The sequence below is a fragment of the Halichoerus grypus genome, chromosome 1 (genome assembly GCF_964656455.1).
Source record: "Halichoerus grypus chromosome 1, mHalGry1.hap1.1, whole genome shotgun sequence".
Classification (NCBI taxonomy): domain Eukaryota; kingdom Metazoa; phylum Chordata; class Mammalia; order Carnivora; family Phocidae; genus Halichoerus; species Halichoerus grypus.
Genome location: NC_135712.1, coordinates 103,801,937 through 103,828,792, shown reverse-complemented (window position 1 = coordinate 103,828,792; position 26,856 = coordinate 103,801,937). Strand labels below are relative to the sequence as shown.

Sequence of the window (26,856 nt, the reverse complement as noted above, 5' to 3'; positions counted from 1 at the left end):
TCCCAGGACCCTGGGATTGTGACCTGAGCCAAAGGCAGACGCCCAATGACTGAGCCACCCAGGCACCCCCACTACCTAATTTGCTAACAGTACTGCCTCCCACCCCGGCCCCCTGTACATTATGGATCTGCCCCCTCAAATATGCTGTTGGCCGGAACCCATCCAGGGTGGTGCTGTAGACCTTGCAGTGTGTAAGCAGACACAAAAACACCACTCCAAAGTAACTCCTGCCCCAGGGAGAGGGAAAGATGACCAGTCATACTTCGGCCCCAGCAGTGGGCTAGTCTGATTGCAGGTCCTTGCCCACCAATGAAACCTCAGGGGACAGCACAGGGAAAGCGCCCTGCAGTTTGGTGCTACTGCATCAATGGTGAGCACCTGGTCTGACTCAACTGAAGCCCAAGGCATCTCCAGACTGGCCTACTAACACCAGCGGGGCCAAAGATAGCCCCCAACAGGCAGAGAGAGCCACTGCAGACAACTGGACTAAAGGAAAAAGCAGCTCAGCCACAAAAGCAGGGCATATGCAACATACATAGGAAACACCCTGAAGTGACAGCTTCCAGTGAACATGGGACAGTACACTGCAGGGCACTCTAGGATTTTTGCTACATAAGGCCATTACTTTCAGGATCAGGAGATGTACCTGACTTTCCTAACACACAGAAATAGACACAAAGAGTTAGACAAAATGAAGAGACAGAGGAATATGTCCCAAATGAAAGAAAAGGAGAAAGTCACAGCAAGAGACATAAGTGAAATGGAGAAAAGTAATATACTTGATAGAGAATTTAAAGTAATAGCATAAAGATGCTCACTGGACTTGAGAAAAGTTTGGAGGACATCAGTGAAACTCTTAACAAAGAGCTAATAAAGAACCAGTCAGAAATGAAGAACACAATAAATGAAACATAACAAGTAATAGGCTAGAGGAATCAGAAGAATGAATAAGCAACCTGAAGAACAAAGTAATGAAAAGTAATCAAGCTGAGCAGGTGAGAGAGAAAAAAGTTATGCAGAATGAGAATAAACTTAGGGTACTCAGTGTCACTATCAGGTGTAATAACATTTGCATTATAGGGACCCCAGAAGGATAGAGAGAGAAAAGGGGGTAAAAAATTTATTTGAAGAAATAATAGCTGACAACTTTCCAAACTTGGGGAAGGAAACAAATCCAAATCCAGGAAATGCCAAGATACCTCAACAAAATTAACCCAAGGAGGTCCACACCAAGACACATAGTAATTAAAATAGCAATAAGTGATAAGGAGAAAATTTTAAAAGTGGTGAAAGAAAAAAAAGCAGTTACATACTGCTTTAGAATATCAGCTGATATTTCAGCAGAAACTTTGCAGGCCAGAAGGGAGTAACATGATGTATTCAAACTGCTAAAAGGAAAAAAATCAGTAGCCAAGAATACTCTATGCAGCAAGGCTCTCATTCAGAGTAGAAGGAGAGATAAGGAATTTCCAGGCCACAAAATGTGAAAGGAATTCATCATCACTAAACCAGTCCTACAAGAAATGTTAAAGATGACTCTGAGTGGAAAGGAAAGACCATGAGTAAGAGTAAAAGAACAAGGGAGGACAGAAGTAGTAAAAATAAGTACATCTATAAAAATTAGTCAAGGAACTCACACACACACACACACACACACACACACAAAGGGATGGTAAAGTATATGTAAAATGTCGGGGTGAGAGGAGTAAAGAATGGGTTCAAACTTAAGCAACCATCAACTTAATATGAACTGCTATATTCAAAAGATGTTATATACAAACCTAATAACCACAAATCAAAAACCAGTAATAGATATGCAAAAAATAGAGAGAAAGTAATCCAAGTATATCACCAAAGAAAACCAGCAAACCATGAGAGAAGAAAGCCTGAGAAGACAGGAACAGAGAACTACAAAAACAACCACAAAACAAGTAACAAAATGTTAATTACTATGCACCTATCAATAATTATGATGAATGTAAATGGACTAAATGCTCCAATCAAAAGACATAGGGTGACAGAATGGATAAAAAAAAAAAAACAAGACACATTTATATACTACCTACAAGGGACTTGTTTCAGACCTAAAGACACAGGTAGATTGAAAGTGAAGGGTTGGAGGGCGCCTGGGTGGCTCAGTTGGTTAAGCGACTGCCTTCGGCTCAGGTCATGATCCTGGAGTCCCGGGATCGAGTCCCGCATCGGGCTCCCTGCTCAGCAGGGAGTCTGCTTCTCCCTCTGACCCTCCCCCCCTCTCATGCTCTCTCTATCTCATTCTCTCTCTCAAATAAATAAATAAAATCTTAAAAAAAAAAAAAAAAAAAGTGAAGGGTTGGAGAAGCATTTATCATGCAAATGGATGTGAAAAGAAAGCTGACATAGCAGTACTTATATTGGACAAAATAGACTTTAAAACAAAGATTGTAACAAGACAAAGAAGGACACTTTTATAAAGGGACCAATCCAACAAGATGATATAAAATTGTATTTTTGCACCCAACATGGAAGCACATAAATATATGAAGCAGTTAATAACAAACATAAAGGAAGTAATTGATAGTAAAGCAATAATAGTAGGGGACTTTAACACCCCACTTAAATCAATGGACAGATCATCTAAACAGAAAATCAACAAGGAAATAGTCACTTTGAATGACACATTGGACCAAATGGATCTAACAGATATATTTAGAACATTCCATCTTAAAGGAGCAGAATAAACATTCTTTTCAAGTGCACATGGAACATGCTCCAGAATTGATCACATATTAATCCACAAAACAAGTATAAACAAATTCAAAAAGATTGAAATCATACCATGCATCTCTTTTGATCACAATGCTGTGACACTAGAAATTAACCACATACACAAATCTGGAAAGAACACGAATACATGGAGGTTAAATAACATGCTACTGTGAATGGGTCAACCAAGAAATTAGACAGGAAATAAAAAAATACATGAAGACAAATGAAAACAAAAACACAGCGGTCCATAATCTTTGGGATGCCGCAGAAGCTGTTTTAAGAGGAAAGACTGTAGCAATACAGGCCTAACTCAAGCAAGAAAAAAATCTCAGATAACCTACCTTTATACCTAAAGGAGCTAGAAAAAGAACAAACAAAATCCAAAACCAGTAGAAGGAAGGAAGTAATAAAGGTTTGTGCAGAAATAAATGAAATAGGAACTCAAAAAACAAAACAAAACAAAACTGATAGATCAATGAAACCAGAAGCTGGTTCTTTGAAATGATAAATAAAATTCATATACTTTTTGCCAGACTCATAAAAAGAGAGGGGTGGGGACTCAAAATTAGAAATGAAAGAGGAGAAATAACAACTGACACTAGAAAAATACAAAGTATTGTAAGAGAATGTTTTGAGAAATTGTATGTTTATAAATTGGACTACGAAGGAGAAATGGATAAATTCCTAGAAACATATAACCTCCCAAAACTGAATTAGGAAGAAATAGAAAATTTGAACAAACTGATTAAGTAATGAAATTGAATCAGTGATCAAAAAACTCCCAACAAACAAAAGTCCAGGACCAGCTGGCTTCACAGGTAAATTCTACCATACATTTAAAGAAGAGTTAATATCTGTTTTTCTCCAACTATTCCAAAAATAGAAGAGGAGGGAAAACTTCCAGATTCATTCCATGAAATCAGCATTACCCTGATATCAAAACCATATAAAGACACCACACACACACAAAAAAAGAGAACTAGAGGCACATATCTCTCATGAACATAGGTGCAAAAATCCTCAACAAAATACTAACAAACTGAATCCAACAATACATTAAAAAAGCATTCACCACGATCAGGTGGGATTTATTCTTGGGATGTAGGGGTGGTTGGATATTCACAAATCAATGTGAAACATCACATCAGGAACAGAAAGGATAAAAACCATACAATCATTTCAATAGATGCAGAAAAAGCATTTGACAAAGTATAGCATCCATTCATGATAAAAACCCTCAACAGGGTAGGTTTAGAGGGAGCATACTTCAACATGATAAAGGCCATATATGAGAAACTCAGAGCTAACATCATACTCAGATGTTAAAAAAAACTGAGAGCTCTCCCCTAAGGTCAGGAATAAGACAAGAATTTCCCCTCTCACCAGTTTTATTGAACATATTACTGGCAGTCTTAGCTACAGCAAGCAGACAACAAAAAGAAATAAAAGTCATCCAAATTGGTAAGGAAGAAGTAAAACTTTCACTATTTGCAGATGACATGATTCTACATATCGAAAACCCTAAAAAGACTCCACCAAAAAACTACTAGAACTGATAAATGAATTCACCAAGGTTGCGGAATAGAAAATCAATGTACAGAAATCTGTTGAATTTGTATATAATTAATAGTGAAGCAGGGGAAAGAGGAATTAAGAAAACAATCCCATTTACAGTTACATAAAAAATAATAAAATACCTAGGAATAAACTCAGCCATGGAGGTGAAAGACCTGTGGTCTGAAAACTATAAAACAATGATGAAAGAAGTTGATTGAACAAAGAAATGGAAAGATATTCCATGCTCATGGATTGTAAGAACACATTTTATTAAAATGTCCCTATTACCCAAAATAATCTACAGACTTAGTATAATCCCTATCAAATTACCAGAAGCCTTTTTCACTGAACTAAAACACACAGTTCTAAAATTTGTATTGAACCACAGAATATCCTGAATAACCAAAGCAGTCTTGACAAAGAGGAACAAAACTGGAGGCATTACAATCCCAGATTTTAAGCGACACTACGAAGCTGTAGTAATCCAAACATTTTGGTACTCACACAAAAATAGACACAGATCAATGGAACAGGGTAGAAAGCCTAGAAACAAACCCATGATTATATGGTCTATTAATCTTCAACAAAGGAAGCAAGAATATGCAGTGGGAAAAAGTCTCTTTAATAAATGTTGTTGGGAAAAGTGGACAGCTACATGCAAAAGAATTTAACTGGACCACTTTCTTACACCAAACACAAACATAAATTCAGAATGGATTAAGGACCATGTGAGACATGAAACCATAAAAATCCTAGAAGAGCGCACAGGCAATAATTTCTCTGACTTTGGACATAACACCATCTTTCTAGATGGGTCTTCTGAGGCAAGGGAAACAAAAGCAAAAATTAACTATTGGCATTACTTCAGAATAAGAAGCTTCTGCACAGCAAAGGAAACAATTGACAAAACAAAAAGACAACCTACTGAATGGAGAAAATATTTGCAAATGACATACCTGATAAGTGGTTAGTATTCAAAAAATATAAAGAACTTACACAACTCAACACCAGAAAACTAATGTTCCAATTAAGAAATGGGCAGACAACATCAACAGACTTTTCTCCAAAGAAGATATACAGATGGCCAACAGATACATGAAAAGGTGCTCAACATCACTGATCATCAGAGAAATACAACTCAAAACTACAGTGAGGTATCACCTCACATCTGTCAGAACGGCTAAAAAACACAAGAAACAACAAATGTTGGTGTGAGGATGTGGAGAAAGGGAACTCTTGTGGACTATTGGTGGAGATGCAAACTGGTGCAGCCACTGTGAAAGATTGTACAGAGGTTCCTCAAAAAATTAAAGATAGAACTACCCTATGATCCTGTAAATGCACTTCTGGGTTTTACCCAAAGAACACAAAAACACTAATTCAAAAGGATACATGCACTCTTGTATTTACTGCAGCATTATTTACAATAGCCAAATTATTGAAGCAGTCCAGGTGTCCACTGATGGATGAATGGATAAAGAAGTGTACACACACACTCACACACACACACGGAATTTAAGAAACAAATAACGGAAAAAAATAGACAAACCAAAAAAGAGAATCTTAACTATATTCAAGAAACAGGTGGTTACCAGAGAGGAGTGGGGAGATGGGTGAAATACGTGAAGGGAATTAAGAGTACCCTTGTCATGATGAGCACTGAGTAATGTATGGAATTGTTGAATCACTATTTTATACGCCTGAATCTAAATATAACACTGTATGTTAACTGTACTGGAATTAAAAGAAAATGTATGCATACAAGTGGACCCATGTAGTTCAAATCCATGTTGTTCAAACGTCAACTGTAATTGTATATTATTGGTAATAAAAAAGAATAAAGTACTGTTACATGCTATAACATGGATGAACTTGAGGTGATTAACACACAACATGAATATAGTGTAAACCAGTGAATCGTATACCTTAAATAAAAGGGTGAACTTTAAGGGATGTAAATTATATCTCAATAAAGCCGTTATTTAGAAAAAAGGAAGTTTCCAACTATAATTTTGGATTTGTCTGTTTTTCCTTTCAGTTTTTGCTATGTGTATTTTTGAGTTCTTTTGTTAGGTGTATATACATTTAAGATTGTTAAATCTCTTTGGTGAATTGACTCTTATATGGTGTCTCTCTTTTTTCTTGACTCTATTATTGCTCTGCAGTGAACACTGTCCGATACTAATATAGCTAAGCCAGATACCCATTATCTTTGAAATGAGTTTCTTGCAGATAGGTAGAACTTTCTTTTCCTGGTCCTGAGGAGGCTTTATTTTTTTTAATTGAAGTGTAATTGAGATACAACATTATGTTAGTTTCAGTTGTAGAACATCATGATTTTTCCTTTGGGTACATTGTGAAATGATTACTATATTGTCTGTTCACCCTTTGTCACCATACAAATTCCCATTATTTTTCCATATAAGGCCGACTTAAGATTTAGTGTCTTAGCAATATTCAAATTTGTGATAAAGTATTTTTGACTGTAGTTCCCATGCTGTACATTATATCCCCATGACTTACTTGTTTTACAAGTGGAAATTTGTATCTCTTGATCTTTACCCATTTTGCCCATTCCCAACCTCCTTCCTCTCTGATAAGCACCAGTCTGTTCTCTGTATCTATGAGTTTTGTTTTGTTTGTTTTGCTTTTCAGATTCCAGTTATAAGTGAAATCATCTGGTATTTGTCTTTCTCTGAGTTATTTTACTTAGCATAATACTCTTGAGATCCACTCATGTTGTCGCAAATGGCAAGATTTCATTCTTTTTTAAAGCTGAGTAGTATTCATTACACACACACACAAACACACATTATCTTTATCTATTTATCCATCAGTGGTCATTCAGAATTTCTCCATATGTTGGCTATTGTAAATAATGTTGTAATGAACATAAGAGTGCATATATCTATTTCAATTATTGTTTTCATTTTCTTGAGATAAATTTGCAGAAGTGAAATTGCTGGATTGTATGGTTGTTCGTTTATTTATCATTCATTAATTCATTAATTCATTTATTTATTTAGAGATTGGAGGGGCTACAGAGGGAGAGGGAGAGAGAATCTTAGGCAGGTTCCATGGTGAGCATGAAACTCAACATGGCGCTCAATCTCATGACCCCGGAGATCATGACCTGAGCTGAAATCAGGAGTTGGATGCTTTACCGGACTGAGTCACTCAGTTGCCCCTGATGGTTCTATTTTTAATTTTTTGAGGAACCTCTGTACTGTTTTCCAAAGTGGCTACTCAATTTTACATTCTTACCAAGAATGACAAGGGTTCCCTTTTCTCTGCATCCTCGCCAACCCTTGTTATTTCTTGTCTTTTATATAATAGTCATTTTGATAGTTGGGAGGCGAGAACTCATTTTTATTTGCATTTCCCTGATGATTAGTGATATTGAGTCTTTTCATGTGCAAGTTGGCCATCCTTTGTCTTCTTTGGAAAAATGTCTGTTCAGTCCCCAGCCAGCTTTTCTAATCAGATTTTTTTATTGAGTTGTATGAATTCTTTGTATGTTTTGATATTAACCCCTTCTTGGATACATATATGATTGCAAATATCTTCTCCCATTCAGTAGGTTGCCTTTTTATTTTTGTCAGTGGTTTTCTTTGCTGTGCATATGTAGTTCCATTTGTTTGTTGTTGCTTTTCTTGCCATTTTTCTTGCCATCTGGGGTCAGATCCAAAAAGATATCGTTAAGATGAATGTCAAGAGTTTACCACCATTTATGATTTCTTCTAGAAATTTTATGATTTCAAGTCTTACATTCAAGTCTTTATTCCATTTTGAGTTAATTTTTGTGTGTGGTATAAGATAGTGGTCCAGTTTCATTCTTTTGCATGTGATTGTCCAGTTTTTCCAGCACCATTTATTGAAGGGACTGGACTGTCTTTTCCACATTGTATATTCTTTCTTCCTTTGTTATAAATTAATTGACCATATGTGTGTGGGTTTATTCCTGGGCTCTCTGTTCTGTTCCACTGATACATGTATCTGTTTTTGTGCCAGTATCATACTGTTTTGATTACTGTAGCTTTGTAGTATAGTTTGAAATCAGGTTGCATGATGCCTTCAGCTTTGTTCTTCTTTCTCAGGATTGCTTTAGCTACGAGAGATCTTTTATGGTTCCATACCAATTTTTGGATTGTTTGTTCTGTTTCTGTGGAAAATGTCATTGGAATTTTGATTGCATTGAATCTGTACATTATTTAGTGTGATATGGACCTTTTAACATTATAAATTCTTCCAGTCCATGAGACATAGAATATCTTTCTATGTGTTTGTGTCATCTTCAATTTTTTTTTCATCGATGTTTTCCAGTTTTCTGTGTACAGGTCATTTCCTCTTTGGTTAAATTTATTACTAGATTTTCTTTTTCATGCTGTTGAAAAGAAGATTGTTTTCTTAATTTCTCTTACTGATAGTTCATTGTTAGTGTATACAAGCATAACAGATTTTTGCATATTGATTTTGTATCCTGCAACTTTAATGTGTTCATTTATTAGTTCTAAGAGCTTTTGTGTGGAATCTTTAGGGTTATCTATATGTCATGTTGTTCAGAAACAGTAACATTTACTGTTTACATCCCTTCCGATTTGGATGCATTTATTTCTTTTTCCTGCCTAATTGCTAGAATTTTCAATACTATATTGAATAAAGTGGCAAGAGTGGGCATCCTTCTCTTGTTCCTAATCTTGAGGGAAAAGTTTTCAGCATTTGTCCATTGAATATGATGTTAACTGTGGGTTTGTCATATATGGCTTTTATTATGTTGTAGTATTATGTTCTGTCTGTACCCACTTTGTTGAGCATTTTTATCAGAAATGGAAGTTGAATTTTGTCCAGTATTTATTCTGCATCTATTGAGATGATCAGGTGATTTTATCCTTCCTTTTGTGAATATATTTGTGTAACAATGATTGATTTGTGGATGTTGAGCCATCCTTGCATTCCTGGAATAAATTCCACTTGATGTATGATTCTTCTAATGTATTGTTTAATTGAATTTGCTAAAATTTGGTGAGGGTTTTTACATCTACATTCATTGGGGATTGGCTTGTAATTTTCTTTTTTTGTGGTGTCCTTGTCTGGTTTTGGTATTACAGTAATGTTGGCCTCACAAAATGAGTTCGGAAATATTCCCTTGTCTTCATTTATTGGAAGAGCTTGAGAAGGATAGGTATTACATTTTCATTAGAATTCACTTGTGAATTTGTCTGGTCCTGGACTTACGCTTGTTGGGTGTTTTTTGATTAAAGATTCAATCTTTTTACTAGTAATCAATCTACTCAGATTTTTTATTTTTTCATGATTTAGTCTTGGAAGAATGTATGTTTCTAGGAATTTATCTATTTCCTCTATGCTTTCCATTTCATTGGCGTATAATTGTTTGTAATAGTCTTTCATGATTTTTTGTATTTCCTTGGTTGTAACTTCTTGGTTGTAATCAGTTGTAACTTCTCTTTCAATTCTGATTGTATTTCTTTGTGTCCTCTTTTTTTCTTACTATAGCTAAAGGGTTTTTTAAATTTTGCTCTTAGTTTCATTGATCTTTTCTAGTACTTTTTTAGTCTATTTCATTTATTTCCAGTCTGATCTTTAGTATTTCTTTCCTTTTACTAATTTTGGAAGTCTTTTTCTAGTTCCTTTAGGTGTAAAGTTAGATTATTTAGTTGAGATTTTTCTTGTTTCTTGAGGTAGGCCTGTATGGATTTTAAAAGATTCGTATTTACAGCCACTCTCTTTTAATTGGTATGTTTAACTTACTAAGCTTAGTTATTTTATAATCTATGACTTCATTGTGTATGGTTCCAAATGGGTTCATTTTTGTTGCCTTTGAGGGCAATCTGGGATTATCTTAATTTTTTTCTCAGTAATTGAGTTGCTTTTTTTTTTTTTTAAGATTTTACTTCTTTGTGTGATAGAGGGAGCACAAGTGAGGGGGGTGGGGACAGAGAGAGAGGGAAAAGCAGACTGCCCACTGAGCAGGGAACCCGACTTGGGGCTCAATCCCAGGACCCTGGGATCATGACATGAGCCAAAGGCAGATCCTTAGCCCACTTAGCCACCCAGGCACCCCTTGAATCTCTATCTTTTAAATGCCATCAAAGATGCCATAAATATTTTTTAAAAATTTCTACCCATTGTAGTATTTCTCAGAAAAAGGGTTGATCTGGATTTATTTAGATTATTAGAATCTGAGTTTCCATCTTATTTTATTACTTCCAATATACTTCAGTATGAGGAGATCAATTTGTTATCTTTTGTACTTTCTATTCTCCCTTCCAGATGATTGTTCTTTCAACCATTAGTTCAAATAGAGTAAGTTAAAATATATTTCTGTGAGGCTTGAGCCATTCATCATGAAACTTTCTTTACCTTTCTTTTGGTTCCGTGTGTTTCCTAGATAATATCCCTCTTTCACTGAAGACTGGCATCTGGCTTACTGTTTTCTTGTCCTTGAATCCATTATCTAAGTTTTCAGTAGGCCAGAGCTCTTGGAACTTCAGATACATACGTATAAGCGCATGTTCCAGAGCCTTAAGTCCAACCTATCTAAACCTAACCTCATGAATCCACCCCAAAGTTTTTCCACATCCACAAAATAATTTAAAAAATTTTCTATGGGGTTAAACTTCTGATGACGTCCAACTCACTGCTTTTAGACCATTCATCCCATAGGTAAAAACTGCTGTTGTTGAGTATACAACTTTTTCTTGGTTCTTTGGAGATAATGGTTACCACATTTTCTCAACCCAGAAGTAGAGCATGTGATCAGACAAACTTGTATGTACCTACAGGGTTACTAGATTATAAATAAGTAATGAGTACTGCATTCTTTTCTCTGAAAAATTCCATAATGTTTCACCATAGTAGATATAGTGGATATTATATTAGATTGGTAAGTGTGGCCTCTAGTCCTGGCTCTTCTAATTTACATATGATTTTGGGTTGGTCACTTAACATTTCTGGGTTTATATTCTTTAACTGTAAAATGAGAGGAATAGAGTACATGGTCTCTGAAGTCTCTTTTTTTGTGGTGGAAGATTACCTTACCAGTCTTGAATGAAGAAGAATATATATGATATTCTGTGATGGAAGGGGAAGAAGTGGGTTCTCAGTATAAACTTTAAATTATTACAATTAGGCTCTTCATATTAAATTAATTACCCTGACTTGGAGTCTCTACCTTTTCCATAGCAAGGACAATGGTGACTGAATATAGCCTAGATGTTACTACCTAAGACATGCCCTCCCTTCTTTCTGTCACTAGTTTATCAAATATTTGTGAAGTACCTACTGTGTCTAGCACTGAGTTGTTTCTTAGAGATCCCATGGTGATTGATAACTGTTATGGTTCCTGAATCAATGGAGCTTATAGTCCAGTGAGGGAAAATAGCAATTATGAAGTCACATAAATATAAACTTCCGGTGGTGATAAATATCATGGATGAGATATGCATAGTACTTTACATAGCATATAATAGGGGAGGGAATTTGATTTACAATAGTCAGGCACACTTTCCTAAAGAAATGAGGATGAATTGAAACCAGTGAAAGAAGGAAGAAGAACATTATAGACAGAGGAAACATAACCTGCAAAGGTCCCTAGATAGGAGAGAGACTGATAAGAACAGGGACTGAAAGATGGTCAGAGTCACTAGAATGCAGAAGATGGGGGAACACAGTACGAGTTGGGGCCGGAGAAGCAGATAGGGGCTAGACTGGGCAGGGCCCTGTAAACCTGGTTAAGGATTTTGGTTTCTATCTTAAGAATAACAGGATTCCTTTGAAGTGTTTTAATCTGATTGGTGACATGATCAGATTAGTGTTTTGAAAAGATCACTCCAGCTGCAGTGTGGAAAACAGATTGCAGAGGATAAGAGTGGATGCAGAGAAACCAGATTAGTAGCGCAGTAGTCTAGGAGGGATGTAATAGTAGCTCGAAACAGGGATTTGGCATTGGAGATAGAGAACTTGATGGATTTGAGACATATTTATGTATTTAAGGATGGATTCAATTTGGTAAAAGAGAGGAAGATACTAAGGATAACCAGTAGTTTTCTGGTTTGTATCATTGAAGTGATGGTTATATATATATATATAATTGACCAGCAGTTATCCTGGAAGAGACCATGGTATCATGGTATGACAGAAGATCATAAGTTTGCTTTGGACATTCAAGAAGTAAAATAAAGTAGGCAAGAGGATATGTAGATACTGAGCTGAGGAGTGTTCTGGCCTGGAGTGTTGGGTTTTTAATTCCTGTTTACCTTTAAATCTTTAGGTATTTTACTTGGAATTTGATAACTATAGAGACCTATAAAGGGGAGGCTATAGTGACCAAAGCGGTATTTCCCATATGGAAAGATTAAATGACAATGACTGCTGAATCTTACTCATGGGCCATAGCAAAGATAAATGCCATTTGCCATGGATTGCTTTGGGAGCTGTTAAAATGTGGATGGCACTATTATGGTTATTGGAGATTGTGAAGATGAATAAGACATGGTCTTTGATTTCAGGAAATTTTCATCTAGTTTGACAGTTGGACAGGTAAATAGATGATAACAATGTAGTGTGAGTGCTATGATAGAGAGATGCCCAATATACTAGGGGAGCATATCAGAGGGCTACTTAACCCAAAATGAGTTAGTCAAGGAAGATTTTCTAAAGGTGTTGATACCTAAGCCATCTGGAAGAACAGAACATGGAAGAGGAAGTAAGAAGGAGAGGGAAAAAGAAAGGACTGAAGCAAGAGGGATCACAGAGTGTTTGGGAATTATTTTTATTCCCTCCCTTTTGGGTGAAATTACCATTTTATTGTCAGACAAAATGCAGAAGGTACTTTCTGGAAACAAGAGCGTGACATTTAGCTTTGTTCTTCCTTTTTTCTTTTGTTTCTTTCTCTCCTTTCCTTCCTTCCTTCTCTTTTCCTCTTTTTTTCTTAATAGATAGTATACTTACATAGTTCAAAGCTGAACATTATATAATGACATACACATGCAGTAAAGAATCTCTCTTCCACCTTGTCTCCTATCCACCCAATTCCTATCCTCACACCAACCCCCAGAATAAAGGTCGCCACATTTATTAGTTTCCTACACATCCTTCTAGAATTTCTTTAAGAAAGCTATAGGTAAATATAAATATATGCATTTAAACTTATTTTTCCTTTTGAGATTATTGTGACTAAAATAAATTTAAGCAGAGGTTATAAAAGGAGGTGCCAAAGGAGTTTTGACTTGAACAATTTTAAATCTGGAAAGCAGCACTAAGGAGAAAGGATTGAAGGCTGAGAGACCATTTTGAAGTTTTATAGTAAGTACTGCTGAGAGAGCAGTGATGAAGCTTTACTTAAGGTAGTGGTAGTAGAGAATAAGATAAGTAGAAAATAAGTAAAGAATGTTATCCAACTGGATCTTGATCTGACTTGGGTTCGGAAACCAACTGGTTATTTAATACTAAACAGTAGTGTGGAGACACTAAGGGTAGTATTTGGATGAGTTGTGTGAATAAATGGTACATGGAAAGAAAGGTGTAAACCATTGGGACTAATCCATGAAATGAGGAAAAGAAGCTATAGAGAAGCTGGTATAGCACAGTGGTTAATAGGTCATACACTACCATGAGAGACTATGGACTCCAGGAATCAAACTGAGGGTTTTAGAGGGGAGGGGGGTGCGGGGATGGGTGAGCCTGGTGATGGGTATTAAGGAGGGCACGTATTGCATGGAGCACTGGGTGTTATATCCAAACAATGAATCATGGAACACTACATCAAAAACTAATAATGTACTGTATGGTGACTAACATAACATAATTAAAAAAATTATTAAAAAAAAATAGCTCATACACTAGAGTTCTGTAGACCTGATTTTAAATCCAACTCTTCCATTTACTAGCTGTGTGATCCTGGGCAAGTCACTTAATCTCTCTAAGTCTTAGGTTTTTTATCTGTAAAATGGCCATGATGAAAATAACTACCTCCTGGAATTGCATGAGGATTAGAGGAGATAATATATAAGGAAGGCCTTGTATCCAGGACTCACTGAGAAAGGCTAATCATAGATTGGGAAGTCATTTGATCATTTGAAATGAGTGAAGGTAGAGAATGAGAGGGTGGTTAAGTCAAAGTGGAAAAGAACATGAAATACTTACATGGTTATTTTGGTAATCTGCCAGTAGTTGACTTGAAAATGCCATGTTGAGCTCTTTGGGCCTCAGCCTATCTATACTATAATAGTAAGTTAGACTAAGTGATCATTGAGGTACTTTTAACTATTCTTTGATGCCTAACTAACCATCTTTGAACTCTAAAACCATATCATCTATGTTACAGATTTCAGAATAAAAACGACCGTTTTTTCAGATGCTATTAATTTCTTGATTTGGATTCATTATATGGCAACACCTAGAGTTTTACCTCTGTTAGACATTTAAGTTTGTTTTTATGTGGCTGCTTCCTTAAATAATTTCGTTTTGACCCTAAAATATAGTTTTTTCTTCTCTTTTCTTCTTCTGCCTCTTCTTCTTCTTTTTTTTTTTTTTTTTTCAATAACCACCTTGTAAAAAGACTATTGTTTGCCTTGGCCCTTTTAATCTGCCCATGAGGAATTCAAGCCGAATGATAGGGAGCTGTGAAAATCCAGTTAGTGTGAGCTGTAATCTTTTTTGCTGGCTTTAAATAGTTAGAGTACCATGCAGACACCCTGCAGATAACTGAATCAAAACATAAAGTAATCACCTAAACATGGATTCTGCCTTTGCTGTTATGGAACTATAGTAGAAATTGCTAATAACCATTTACTTTTCAGAAAAATACTTGGTCATGATATCAAATAAAATCAGGGTTAGATATTAAAAGCTCTATTTCACAGGTAGGCAACCTGGGTGTTTGTGAAAAGCACTGATTTCTGAAAGTTTGATATTATCCAGTATTTATAATATCCTCTATTGTAGAATTAGGAAAACATCTTTATAGAAAGAGAATATTTATAATCCTCTAATCTTTCAGTTGTCTTCTACTTCAGATATCGCTCAAGGAAAACAAGAAAATGTTAATATAATCAGGCTTTTTGAACTATAATAAAACACAAGAAGAAAGTATGCTGCCTCTCTTTTTTTTCTTATAAAAGAAACTGGTTTCACTAATGCAGTTTATTGAATTGAGGTAGCAAAATATTCTCTAATAACTTTGTCAAATGGAGGTCTATTTTTCTAGGTTTACTGGCTCTTTTTTTTTTTAAGTTAAAAGATGGATCTCTCATCCATTAGATTCTGCATTAGAGCGATGAGAAACACTGTGTGCAGTATGCCGATGCCGCCTCCTAATTTTATTAGCTTTCCATTTTCTAATACTGCTGTTGATAATATTCTGGTGAAGTTTATAAAATAAAATAGGCTATTTGTTGAAACCAATATCCTAGTGTTGCTGGCATGATTCATGCTACATTAGGAGTTCATAAGTCATTAGTAATCTTTGATGTTCAGTGTGTTATCCTGAGCAGCAAACTTGCACTCCTTTGTTTTGAAAGATTCATAGTGTCTATTCCCGGACAAAGGTTTCATAAAGTGGATGCCTTTCCTATGCTTAGCACTTTGCCTTAGGCGATTTATAGAGCTCAACATGCCAGTTTTTCAAAATAGAGGAGCCCACTTTTCATCAAAAATATAGATGCCGAGACTGTGGTTGCCAGTCCACATTCTCAACACTTAGTTTTTCTGTAAACTTTTTATTACAGAAATATTAAGACTTATAAAAAAGTGAGAGATTAGTATAAAGAACCCAATTTATCCATCTTTTACTTCCAACAATTTGCAGTATATGGTCTGTTTTAGGTGTGCTGTGTACAAATAGTTTTGGAAAACTATTATTACTATTATTTTTTAAATTGAGTTATAATTAATGTATAACATTATATTAGTTTTTGACCCTAGTTTTGATCATTTGCAGTATACACAACATAATGACTCGATACTTGTGTATACTGCAAAATGATCACCACAGTAGGTCTAGTTACTTTCCATAGTAAAATAAACTATTATATTGCCTAAGATATTATTATGTTGCTGAATGTCTCCATGAAAGTTCTAAAAGCCATTGCTATTTTAGTGGACTGATAAGTTTGGGTATGTGGTTAGAGTAATAATATTATTAAGAGAGACCTTATAAGTTAGATATTTTATGAGCAGTTGTAATGCTCTCATTTGCATACAGTGTACTGTGTATGTTGTGTAAAACATTCTGACCAACAGATGTTAGTAGAGGACTGTCCAGGTATTTGCTAATAATGATAGCGTTACTTCTCATTTAGTTTCTGTTTTCTCACTTGTAACTATCTTTGTCTCTATCCTTTCTAAGCTGCCTACTCCTATAGTCACGCCAAATGTGGGGCTCGAACTCTTGGCCCTGAGGTCAATAGTCACATGCTCTACTGTCCTATAGTCACATGTTAAAAAGTTAACAAGCTTGTCATTATCACCAGCTGTACCTCCAAATTATATCTTGTTAGCATATATTTCTTTCTCTCCACCATCTACATTTCCAACTCAGTTACTTTAGTATCCTCTATAAAAATGTTTGACCTTATTGAGGCCATCAAAAGAAAAGCCTTTTCTTTTTTCTTTTATTTATCTCCACTGATACCTGAATGGAGGGATATTTCCACTGATATGGGCCAAGCCAGTATCATTTTCTACCTGAGGTATAGCTTAGTGTCTTAGTTGCACTTCTTACTTTCACTCTTGCCCTCCCTACAAACCATTATCCACACAGCAACCAGAAAGATCTCCTAAAAACATTAGTCATCCTCCTTCAGTTTTTCTCCCTCAGTTTACATTGGAGTAACTTAATTGATTATAAAATTTGAAAGTTGTTATCACCAAATTTCCCTTGTATCAAAACCTACCAGTTGCACCAAGTTAAGTGGTAACTACTAAATGATAAATGATCTGGCCTATCCCATGAACTTTTAACTGGTACTTTAAATATAATTATTTCTATAAATAAGCCATGAAAGCATATGGTCTACTGTATAGCAGGTGGTCAGACAATTTGAAAGAAGAATATCAAAATGAACTTAATCTTTAAAACTGAAAAACAAAAAAGACATGTTTTCTATCTTTTTTTAAATTTTATTTTATTATGTTATGTTAATCACCATACATTATTACATCATTAGTTTTTGATGTAGTGTTCCATGATTCATTGTTTGCATATAACACCCAGTGCTCCATTCAATACCGTCTTTAATACCCATCGCCAGGCTAACCCATCCCCTCCCCCAGAACCCTCAGTTTGTTTTTCAGAGTCCATAGTCTCTCATGGTTCATCTCCTCCTCCTATTTCCCCCCCTTCATTTTTCCCTTCCTACTATCTTCTTCTTTTTTTTTTTAAACGTATAATGTATTATTTGTTTCAGCAACCCTCAGTTTCTTTCCTGAGATTAAGAATTCCTCATATCATCGTGTGCCTGGGTGGCTCAATCGTTGGGCGTCGGCCTTCGGCTCAGGTCATGATCCCAGGGTCCTGGGATTGAGCCCCGCATCGGCTCCCTGCTCCGCGAGAAGCCTGCTTCTCCCTGTCCCACTCCCCCTGCTTATGTTCCCTCTCTCGCTGTGTCTCTCTCTGTCAAATAAATAAATAAAATCTTCAAAAAAAAAAAAAGAATTCCTCATATCAGTGAGATCATGTGATACAAGGACATGTTTTCTATCTTGAAGAGAATTTAAGAAGTATCCTTTCTGACTTAGTAAATGTCTTCAAAGACTGTGATAATAGAAATAAAGAAACTTTTTTTATCTTTTTAACGAGATAGTTTACCTGTGATATAGTTTCTTCCTTTTCCTTGACTTAGAGGAAGAAGATAAGGAATTCTCTAATATTATGTATTTGAATGGCTTTCAAATTATGTTTTTAAACTATCAATCTTGATACTCTTTTTTCTACCTCTTTCCTTTTTCCCTTTACAAAACCAGTCTTTTGTTTCTCTCAGTAATGATGCTGAGCTCCCAATGCCTCAGCACCAAAAGAAATTTTATAGATTGTCATGTTAGATACATGGCAACAGAGACCTAGTCCAGCCTATTTTCTTTACAGATGAGAAAACTGAGGCTACCAGAGGTTAAATGATGTATTTTCCCAAGGTAGCTATCAAGGTGAGATTTTGATAAGTTAATAGTTATATAGTTGTACAAATAACTCTTATCTTATTGAAGTACATGTTTTACACTTAGACATTTTGTATCTCCCCACTGTGACTAACTCCAGCATATATTTAAAATATATGTATTAATAAATATGGTCATTTTTCTGGGGTGTTGAGATTCAGTTAACCTGCTGCCTCTTGATAACTCATTAAAATGCATTCCTCTACCTGTCACTAGCTATTCCAGTTACTGCTGCCCAGAACTAAAGGGTTTGCTGTTCTTGTTAAAAAGGAAGATTTGCATCCCTTTGGGCTTAGACACAATTGGAAGCTATGGAACAGATTAAGGATAAGTATCACAGACACATTAGTGACTTACTTGGGGCTTTCTCACAGATTTAACCAAAAGAATTGTGGGAGGAAAAAAAAATCTTACACCTAACAGGAAAAAAAAAAAAACATTTAGGGAGACTGAAGTGTGAATAAAATTCTAATAGTCCTTAAAAATATTTTTTCCTTAAACTAAAATTAAACACTAAAAATAACACCTAAGAGAATATTAATTACATCTAAAATAAGGACTACTTGATACCATTGTATCAGTCAGGGACCAGTCAGGAAGATGAAACCACACTAGTTATCTTAATAGAATTTTTTATGGTGAGTTGGTTAATTAGGTATGGGAGGGTGATGCAAAAGGGGGAATACTGAGATAACAGAGATAGTAATAGCAAGAATCAGGTACTGCTCCTGGGGGAACAAAGAGAAGAGGTTGGGTGCTCTCTTTGGCAGCTCATATACTACAATTGGAACAATACAGAGAAGATTAACATGGCCCTTGCACAAGGATGACGCACAAATTTGTGAAGCGTTCCATATATTTTCCAGAATATTTGCGGGGGGGTGGGAAGAGAAGAGGTTGAGATTATGATTTAAGATCTCAGAGAAGGGCAGAGCTGGGACCCAGACCTGGGAGGACTAGGTGTTGCTTGACTAGTGTTGGTACCTCAGGGGCTTGTGGGATGGGCTCCACAGAGCTAAGAGCTGGGCCTTTGAGAAGGGGATGCTGCTTGGCTGCGCTAGTGGCCTCTGAGGGAATATGATGGGTCTGGTTCTGGGAAAATGGAAAACAACAGCAACAACCTAGAAATTGGAACCAACTCTACTGAGTTACTTCCTCTGGAGTAAAGAGTTGTTGCAGGGGCAGCCCTGACAGGAGCAGCAAGTAAAACAGGGAAGCCCTTCTCACTTTCTGGAACTATTCAACTTTCTTCTCACACCTCTTCCTAGCAGAACTTAACAGGGAGCTAGCTGGCAAAGGAAAAATGTCATTTGCAGAGTTCTATAATAAATTTATGGCAGAGGTAGCAGCTTAGTAACTAGCACAACCATTAATTGCCATTTTCATCCTTTTATACTAAAAACTTTACATTTCTCTTTCCTGAAGTGCTAATAGTTGTTTATATCCATTGGTTCCTACTGTTGTTCAAGAGATAACAAATAACTTGAATGTTTGAGATTACTGATCAGGTCTTTCTCAATCTATGTGCCCCATGCCTAGTGTTATGTAAGGTTATGTAGGCTTTTGCCCATCGTGGTAACTTCATTGTATAGTGTGTGGCTCAGCATCTTCTTTCTTACAAATGCTAAGGGTGTACGGTTCTGAGTCCTGAGTTTACTTTCCTCTATACATTTTCACTGCAATAAACTTCTTTTTGCTCTTTTACTTTCCTTCCCTTTTCTGTACCCACCTGGAGTTTCCTCTTTTGAGACTGGCCCATAACAGGATTGATTTGTAGTTTGTGCATACTGGAACCAAAAATATGGGTTAAAATGTGTATATTAGCAATTAAGAGCCTTTTAACATTTTGTGTAAGGGAACTTAAAGTTAAGGAATATTTTCTATATACCATTGTTCAAGGTTTTTTTTCCTCATTATTGCCCCCCCCCCAGAGAAGAATTAAATTTAAATCAATTTGATCGATTTTCATTTAACTTAAATGAGAGAGAAATTAACAAATACTAAGGAATAAGATTCCTGAATTGAGTTGAGCTCTGGAAGGCCACAAACCAGTTTAATACCTAAAAATTTGTCTGCTCTCCCCCTCCAATTGAGAATTGAGAATCCATCTTTATAATATACATGCTATATATTAAGAGACTTGGGTTCCAGTACAAACTCAGTTCCTGAATACAAACTCCTTTACCAAATAAGGATCTCCTTGTCTTCCCCTCCCCCTCCAGCCCCTTAATGAGAGAAGTGGCTTTCCAACTTTTCTTATCGCTTCTTTAATCCTTATCTTCCTCTTTCCTTCTTTCCCCTTACTTGCTCCATTTGCCCCCTCGGCTGGGGTGAATGGATGGACAGAGATCCTTTTACTCTCCTGCCGCACATGCAAAGATATAGTTTGGAAACCATTTCGTCTATGATTATATCACATAATTCAATCCATTGAAAGGCTGTTTGGAAATCATTGGAGAGAAATGTGAGCTAGGTTTCTGGGCCAGGGTTCAGAAACTTTTTTCCATAAAGATCCAGATAGTAAATATTTTCGGCTTTGTGGGCTTACAGTGTCTGTCAGAACTACTTAGCTCTGTGGTTGTAATGTGAAAAGCAGCCACAGACAATAAATAAATGAATAGGCATGTCTATGTTGCAGTAAATTTTACTTAGAAAAGCAGGCAATGGGGCCAAGTTAGCCTAAGGACTATAGTTTGTCATCTTCTGCTCTAGGCCGCCACAGCCTCTTGTATAGAATAGTGGCCTCCCAAATGAGGTACAAACACTTTTGATTGCACCCTTCATAACTTAAATACAATTTTTAGTATATGTGTATATATTTCCCAGTTTATTTAAAAATTTGATAGATGAACTAATATACTAATCTATTATGTCATCATGTTTAAGAGTAGCATACTTTGCATTGTATAGATACATACTAACCTATTTAATAATCCTTGTGTCTTTCAACATATAAGTGGTTTTCATTTATTATTGAAATGACGGATATTCTTTTTTTTATTATGTTATGTTAATCACCATACATTACATCATTAGTTTTTGATGGATATTCTTATACATAAATATTGTACATATACATATATGTATATGTACATATATGCAGAAATAGTTTTGTATCTAAATACCTTTGTGTATATTGTATTTCTGTAGAATAAATTCCCGGAAGTGAACTTTCTGGGTCAGAGTATTGGTTTTTATGAGGTTAACACACATTGTCATTTTGCACCCTGGGAAGCTAGTATGAATTTCCCCTTCTTCCACCACTAGCAATGAGTAAGTGCCCACTTTTAATGTACTGAAAATATTATTACTCTAGCCAAAAATTTATTGACTGAATCAGTAAAATAATTAGAAATACAGTTAGTATAATATGATACTTCTTATTTCTGTGGATGACGGAAAATTTACTTTGTCATTTCTGATTACAATACCCTTTCTAGAGGGAATTTAATGATGCTATTTCTTGACTATTACTAAAAGGGATGGATACTGACATATCTGATAAAAGGATGGCTGAGCATCCAGGAAGTAAGTCTTCCAGGCTTCAGTGAAGCCATTTCAGACCCGCTTATTGTAGCATTGTAACAAAGCACACACAGGTTCAGACATTTATTCATCAGCTCTCCCAAGAGGCTAGCTAGTTTCACTTTCAGAGCTCTATTTATATGAAGTAGTAAACCATTAAGAACTGTATACTTTGTATCTGGATGGCTTTAGCTTCTTATATTCTGAAGTTAATGGGGTGGGGGGGAAATCCCATCTTTTTAGATTGTATGCCATGACTTTTTCCTCATTGTATCTCAATTCAGATATCACTGTTGATAAAATTCCTGGAAAAAATTGAGTTAACATCACCTTGGGAATGGGATGCCTAAAACAGCAGGTGATAGGATTTGTCAAATTATCATCAGGTGAAAGCATTTTAAGACTGAAAATAGTAAAATCTGGCATTTTAAAATTACTTTCTAAATAGTTTATAAATTCCAGATTTCTAAATGTAGTAAATAGTGCTTTAGGACTATGTAATACATGTATACTTTTTTAAAGGGTAGCTTTTCCTTGCCTACTAAATGTGAGGTTTTTTTTTTTTCTTTCTGGTGCTGTCAGGTTTGAAGGAGGTTAAGTTGCTGGTTGGAACTGAAAATGCTGTGTAGGAATTAATATACCCAATTACGATTTTTTTGCAGCTCTTTATTTGACATAATTTCAAACTTCACAAATATGTTTCAAGAAGAGTAAAGAACTCTCATATACACTTTATCCAGATTCACCAATTGTTTACATTTTTGCCTCATTTGCTTTATCAGATTTTCTGTCTGTCTCTCAGTACTCTTTTTTCTAAATCATTTGATAGTAAGTGGCAGGCATCAGTCCTTTTATGCCTAAATATTTTTGTGTATATTCCATAAGAATTTTTTTAAGGTAGCCACAGTACAGTAATCAAAATCAAGAAATTTAACGTTGATACAGTATTATATAATCAGCAGTTCATAGTCCCAGTTATGTCATATAACTTCCTATTTGCGTGTCAACCACCTTTACCCTCCATAAAAGGCTGAGTCCAGTCCAGGGTCATGTATTACAGTTAGTTGTCATGTCTCTTTAGTTTCCTTTAATGTAGACTAGTTCCTTGGCTTTTCTTTGTCTTTCATGACCTTGACATTTTTAAAGCTATATAGGTGGTTGTTTGTTAGAATGTCCCTCAATTTGGGTTTTTCCAACGTTTCCTAATGATTAGAGTCAGGTTGTGCATTTTTTTGTCAGGAATATCACAGAAGTAATGTGATATTACTCATATCAGGACTCACAGCACATCATATCAGGACTCACAGGATGTTGGTTTTGTTCCATTATTGGTGATGGTAACTTTGATCATTTGGTTAAGGTCCATTCAAAATTTGATCTGGCAACATAAAAAGAACTTTTATAGTGGTTTGATTTCTAAGGCACACATTCTTGTTGAATAAATTGATATGTTTTCTCTGTATATATTACCTGTTCCCCATTTGGGGAACAAAACAAAACAAAATGGGCTTCTTTGTTTAATATTGGTGAAAAAATTAAGTGAATAAATAAAATAATAGATTTGTATCATTCTACTTGTATCAATTTCAGGGGGTTTATTTCTACTTGCTTGGTTTCAAATTCTTTATAGTTTGTTTACAGACTGTATTGGTAGAAGATACTACATTTTATAACTTACCTAAAGAGTTGTTATGATATGGAATTTTTTTTTTTTTTTTTTAAAGATTTTATTTATTTGACAGAGAGAGACACAGCGAGAGAGGGAACACAAGCAGGGGGAGTGGGAGAGGGAGAAGCAGGCTTCCCACAGAGCAGGGAGCCCGATGTGGGACTCGATCCCAGGACCCTGGGATCATGACCTGAGCTGAAGGCAGACGCTTAACGACTGAGCCACCCAGGCGCCCATGATATGGAATTTTAATTTTAAAATTGTTTCGTTTTAATACTTTCTTCCTTTTCTCATGCAGTGCTGAGCCCTATTTGTATATTATCCCCATTGTTTCTAGCCCTGTACCAAATCAAATCTGGAATATTCCATTATTTATATACTCCTCTTAGATAAATTTTAAATTAGGAATGAAACAAATACAAAAGCATGATATTCCATAAGTACTTGGTTTTAAGAATTTTATTTTAAGCTGAGAAGGACTGTCACAACTTCTTTACTTTCAGAGAATCCATTTCTGAAAGATTAAAATGTATCCTTTTTCAAGTCCTTAAGAGAATTCCAATCTCCTTTAACAATCTATTCAAGTACTTAACACACTCTAGAAATTCTTTTCTGTAGTTGACCTAAGTCTGCTATCCTATTTCATGTTTATTTGTAGTAAAGATGAAGAATAACTAGTTAATGGCTTTGAAAATATTAAATCCCACATCCTCAGTAAATTACTTGCTTTCAGAGATACCATTTTCTAGTTCTCTAGTCAGATGTGTGACTAACGTGTGGCCATCATGCCACTCTTTAGTTAGAAATCCAGAATTGGATAAGGACCATGGACCATGGACCTTTTATTTATTGGCCTCAACTTTAATGTTATTAAATTTACAGTATGCCGTATGGTTTTTAATCCAAGCAAAAAACCAATAATGCATTATTTCTTTTGAGTGGGAATATTATTGAGATATGTTGAGAGTATTGGAGTTTTGTATAAAGTTGAGCTGCAGAAGAAAGTTTGAAAATCAATAATTTTATATGTTATAATTTAGGTTTTCACTTTGCATTTCTCAAATTATTTAAGGTCTAGTTCTTTATTGTACTTTTAATAAATAGTTGCTAGTAACTTTTCAAGCACATATATAGTTCCAAGTAAAAGAACAAAGAAAGCTGAAAAATAGTAAAATAACACACAGAAAGATGGGTTAAAATAAGACCATAAGAGTGAAGTTGTTCTTTACCCATTGGCTAAAATGTCATTTGTTGTTACTTTTCCTTTTAATGTTTTTGAATTTTAGCACTGATGGTTTAACTCTATATTGAGTAGAAAGGTAATTGAAAACAACTGTCTGTATGTTTTTGTTTACTATAGTTTGGCTTTATGCAATTTTACCATCATATGTTTACTAAATTCTTAAAATATTTTAGTCTAAAATCTACAGTAGATGTGTATGATTTATGTTTACTTTTGGAAAGTGTTATATATATATATATATATTTTTTTTTTTTAAAGACCAGAAATAGATTAGAGAAACAAAATCATAACAAATTCAAATTTTAACACTCAGTTTAAGTAAACTAAGGTTAATAAATTTAATTATATCTAGTAAAGTATTCTCATATCTTTTGACAATTCATTTCATTTTTTCTTATCAAGTCCATTTTATAAAAATAAATGACTATCTAGGGTACTAAGAAAAGCGTGTTGCTTAAAATCAGATGTTTAAAATGAAATTGTTGACTGCAAATGTGTAAAAGAACAAATATATACACATGCATGCATACATATGTACAAATATACACACATACATACATTCTCTCTCTCTATATATATATAAGCTTTGGGTGTCTGTATCCAACAGTGGGTGCTCTGGAGACACATTTAGAAGTGAATTATGACGTGGATTTCAAGGCCTGCCCAATATTCTGAGTTAGTATTCAACTTAAAGAATGAAGTCATGTTTCAGCCTATGTCAGGGGAACAAGGCAAACAGTTTTAGATAATCTTATACTGCTCAGACAGGTTGGCAATCACTAAATTAAACTCATGATGCAGTTTGGTTAAATGATCCACTGATTACCAAGTAATCACAGCACTCTACATGGGAATCTGGGTTCAGTAACTCATGGCTGTGTATGGAAATAATGCTTATATGACAATTTTTTTTTGCTACTGGTGGATATGTTTAAAATGTATTGGCTGTTCTTGGTAGTGGCATTTGATGAAGTTTGGGGCTGGGACCTCAATTATTGGAAAGAGTATACTCCTAGTTGGCTGCTTTAAAGGCAACAATGTTGATTGAATGAGTAATATAAAACAGAAACAGAATTCAGTATAAAACATTGTGGCTTTCCAATTTTTTTTCTTTTAGCAAAGTGATTATGACCTTAAGAAAAGGCACCTACTGACTCTTGCAAGTGGAAAGGAAAAGATATGAAATCCTTTTCAACATTTCCTTATCTTATTACTTCCACTGTGATTTTATCATCATCACTGTAGATGCAGATATTCCCCCCAAAGTTCTTTCTTATCAGTGGGCTCAGCTTTCTATATTGTCCTCAAGTTAGCTTAGTTAAACTTACTAGAAAACTGTCAGTTTGGTGTCTTTGCAACTACTCTATTATTTTCTTGTGACCACAATTCTCTTAATAATTGCTCTGAAGTGATGAACAAGATTTCAGAAATTGATTGTTATGAGAGTTAAGAAAACATTTGGAATCCACAGAGTTAATGAAATAACCCTTGATTATCTAAATTTAATACAAGAACTCATGTAGTATCATAGTGAAAAGTTTCCTGTTTTATATTTAAGAGTATTTTAATTGAATCTTAATGCATTTAAGTTTCTACAGACCATTAATTTTGGCATTCTTTTTCATGATAAATGCTATGTGTTTAGAAAAATCAGTATTAAAATTTAGCTTCAAAGAATTCATGAAGAGAAACATAATGAAATCTTGATATATTATATACAAAAGACAAATCCCCAATCATTTCTTTTTATGCAAATGAATTTGATTTAGACATAATTCCCCAACATCACCATGAATTTCCATCTGTGTAACTCTGATGTTCTTAAGCAGTCTGCAGTTACCTCATGCTCTGGGCTATATTCACTGTGCATGTATGGAAACTGTGACTATCTTAACACTTTAGATGATGATATGAATAACAATTGTTTGTTGATTTTATT

At 35.1% G+C, this 26,856-nt stretch overlaps 1 protein-coding gene and 1 non-coding gene across 2 annotated transcripts in view; both read left to right on the top strand.

Annotated features, from left to right (window-relative positions):
* The window catches only part of RSRC1 (arginine and serine rich coiled-coil 1), a 406,629-nt gene that overhangs the window by 124,716 nt on the left and 255,057 nt on the right, over window positions 1-26,856 (top strand). The gene's annotated exons all lie outside the window — the stretch shown is intronic.
* On the top strand, window positions 19,235-19,341 carry LOC118554690 (U6 spliceosomal RNA). Its single transcript, XR_004926601.1, has one exon. It is a non-coding gene; the product is annotated as a U6 spliceosomal RNA (small nuclear RNA).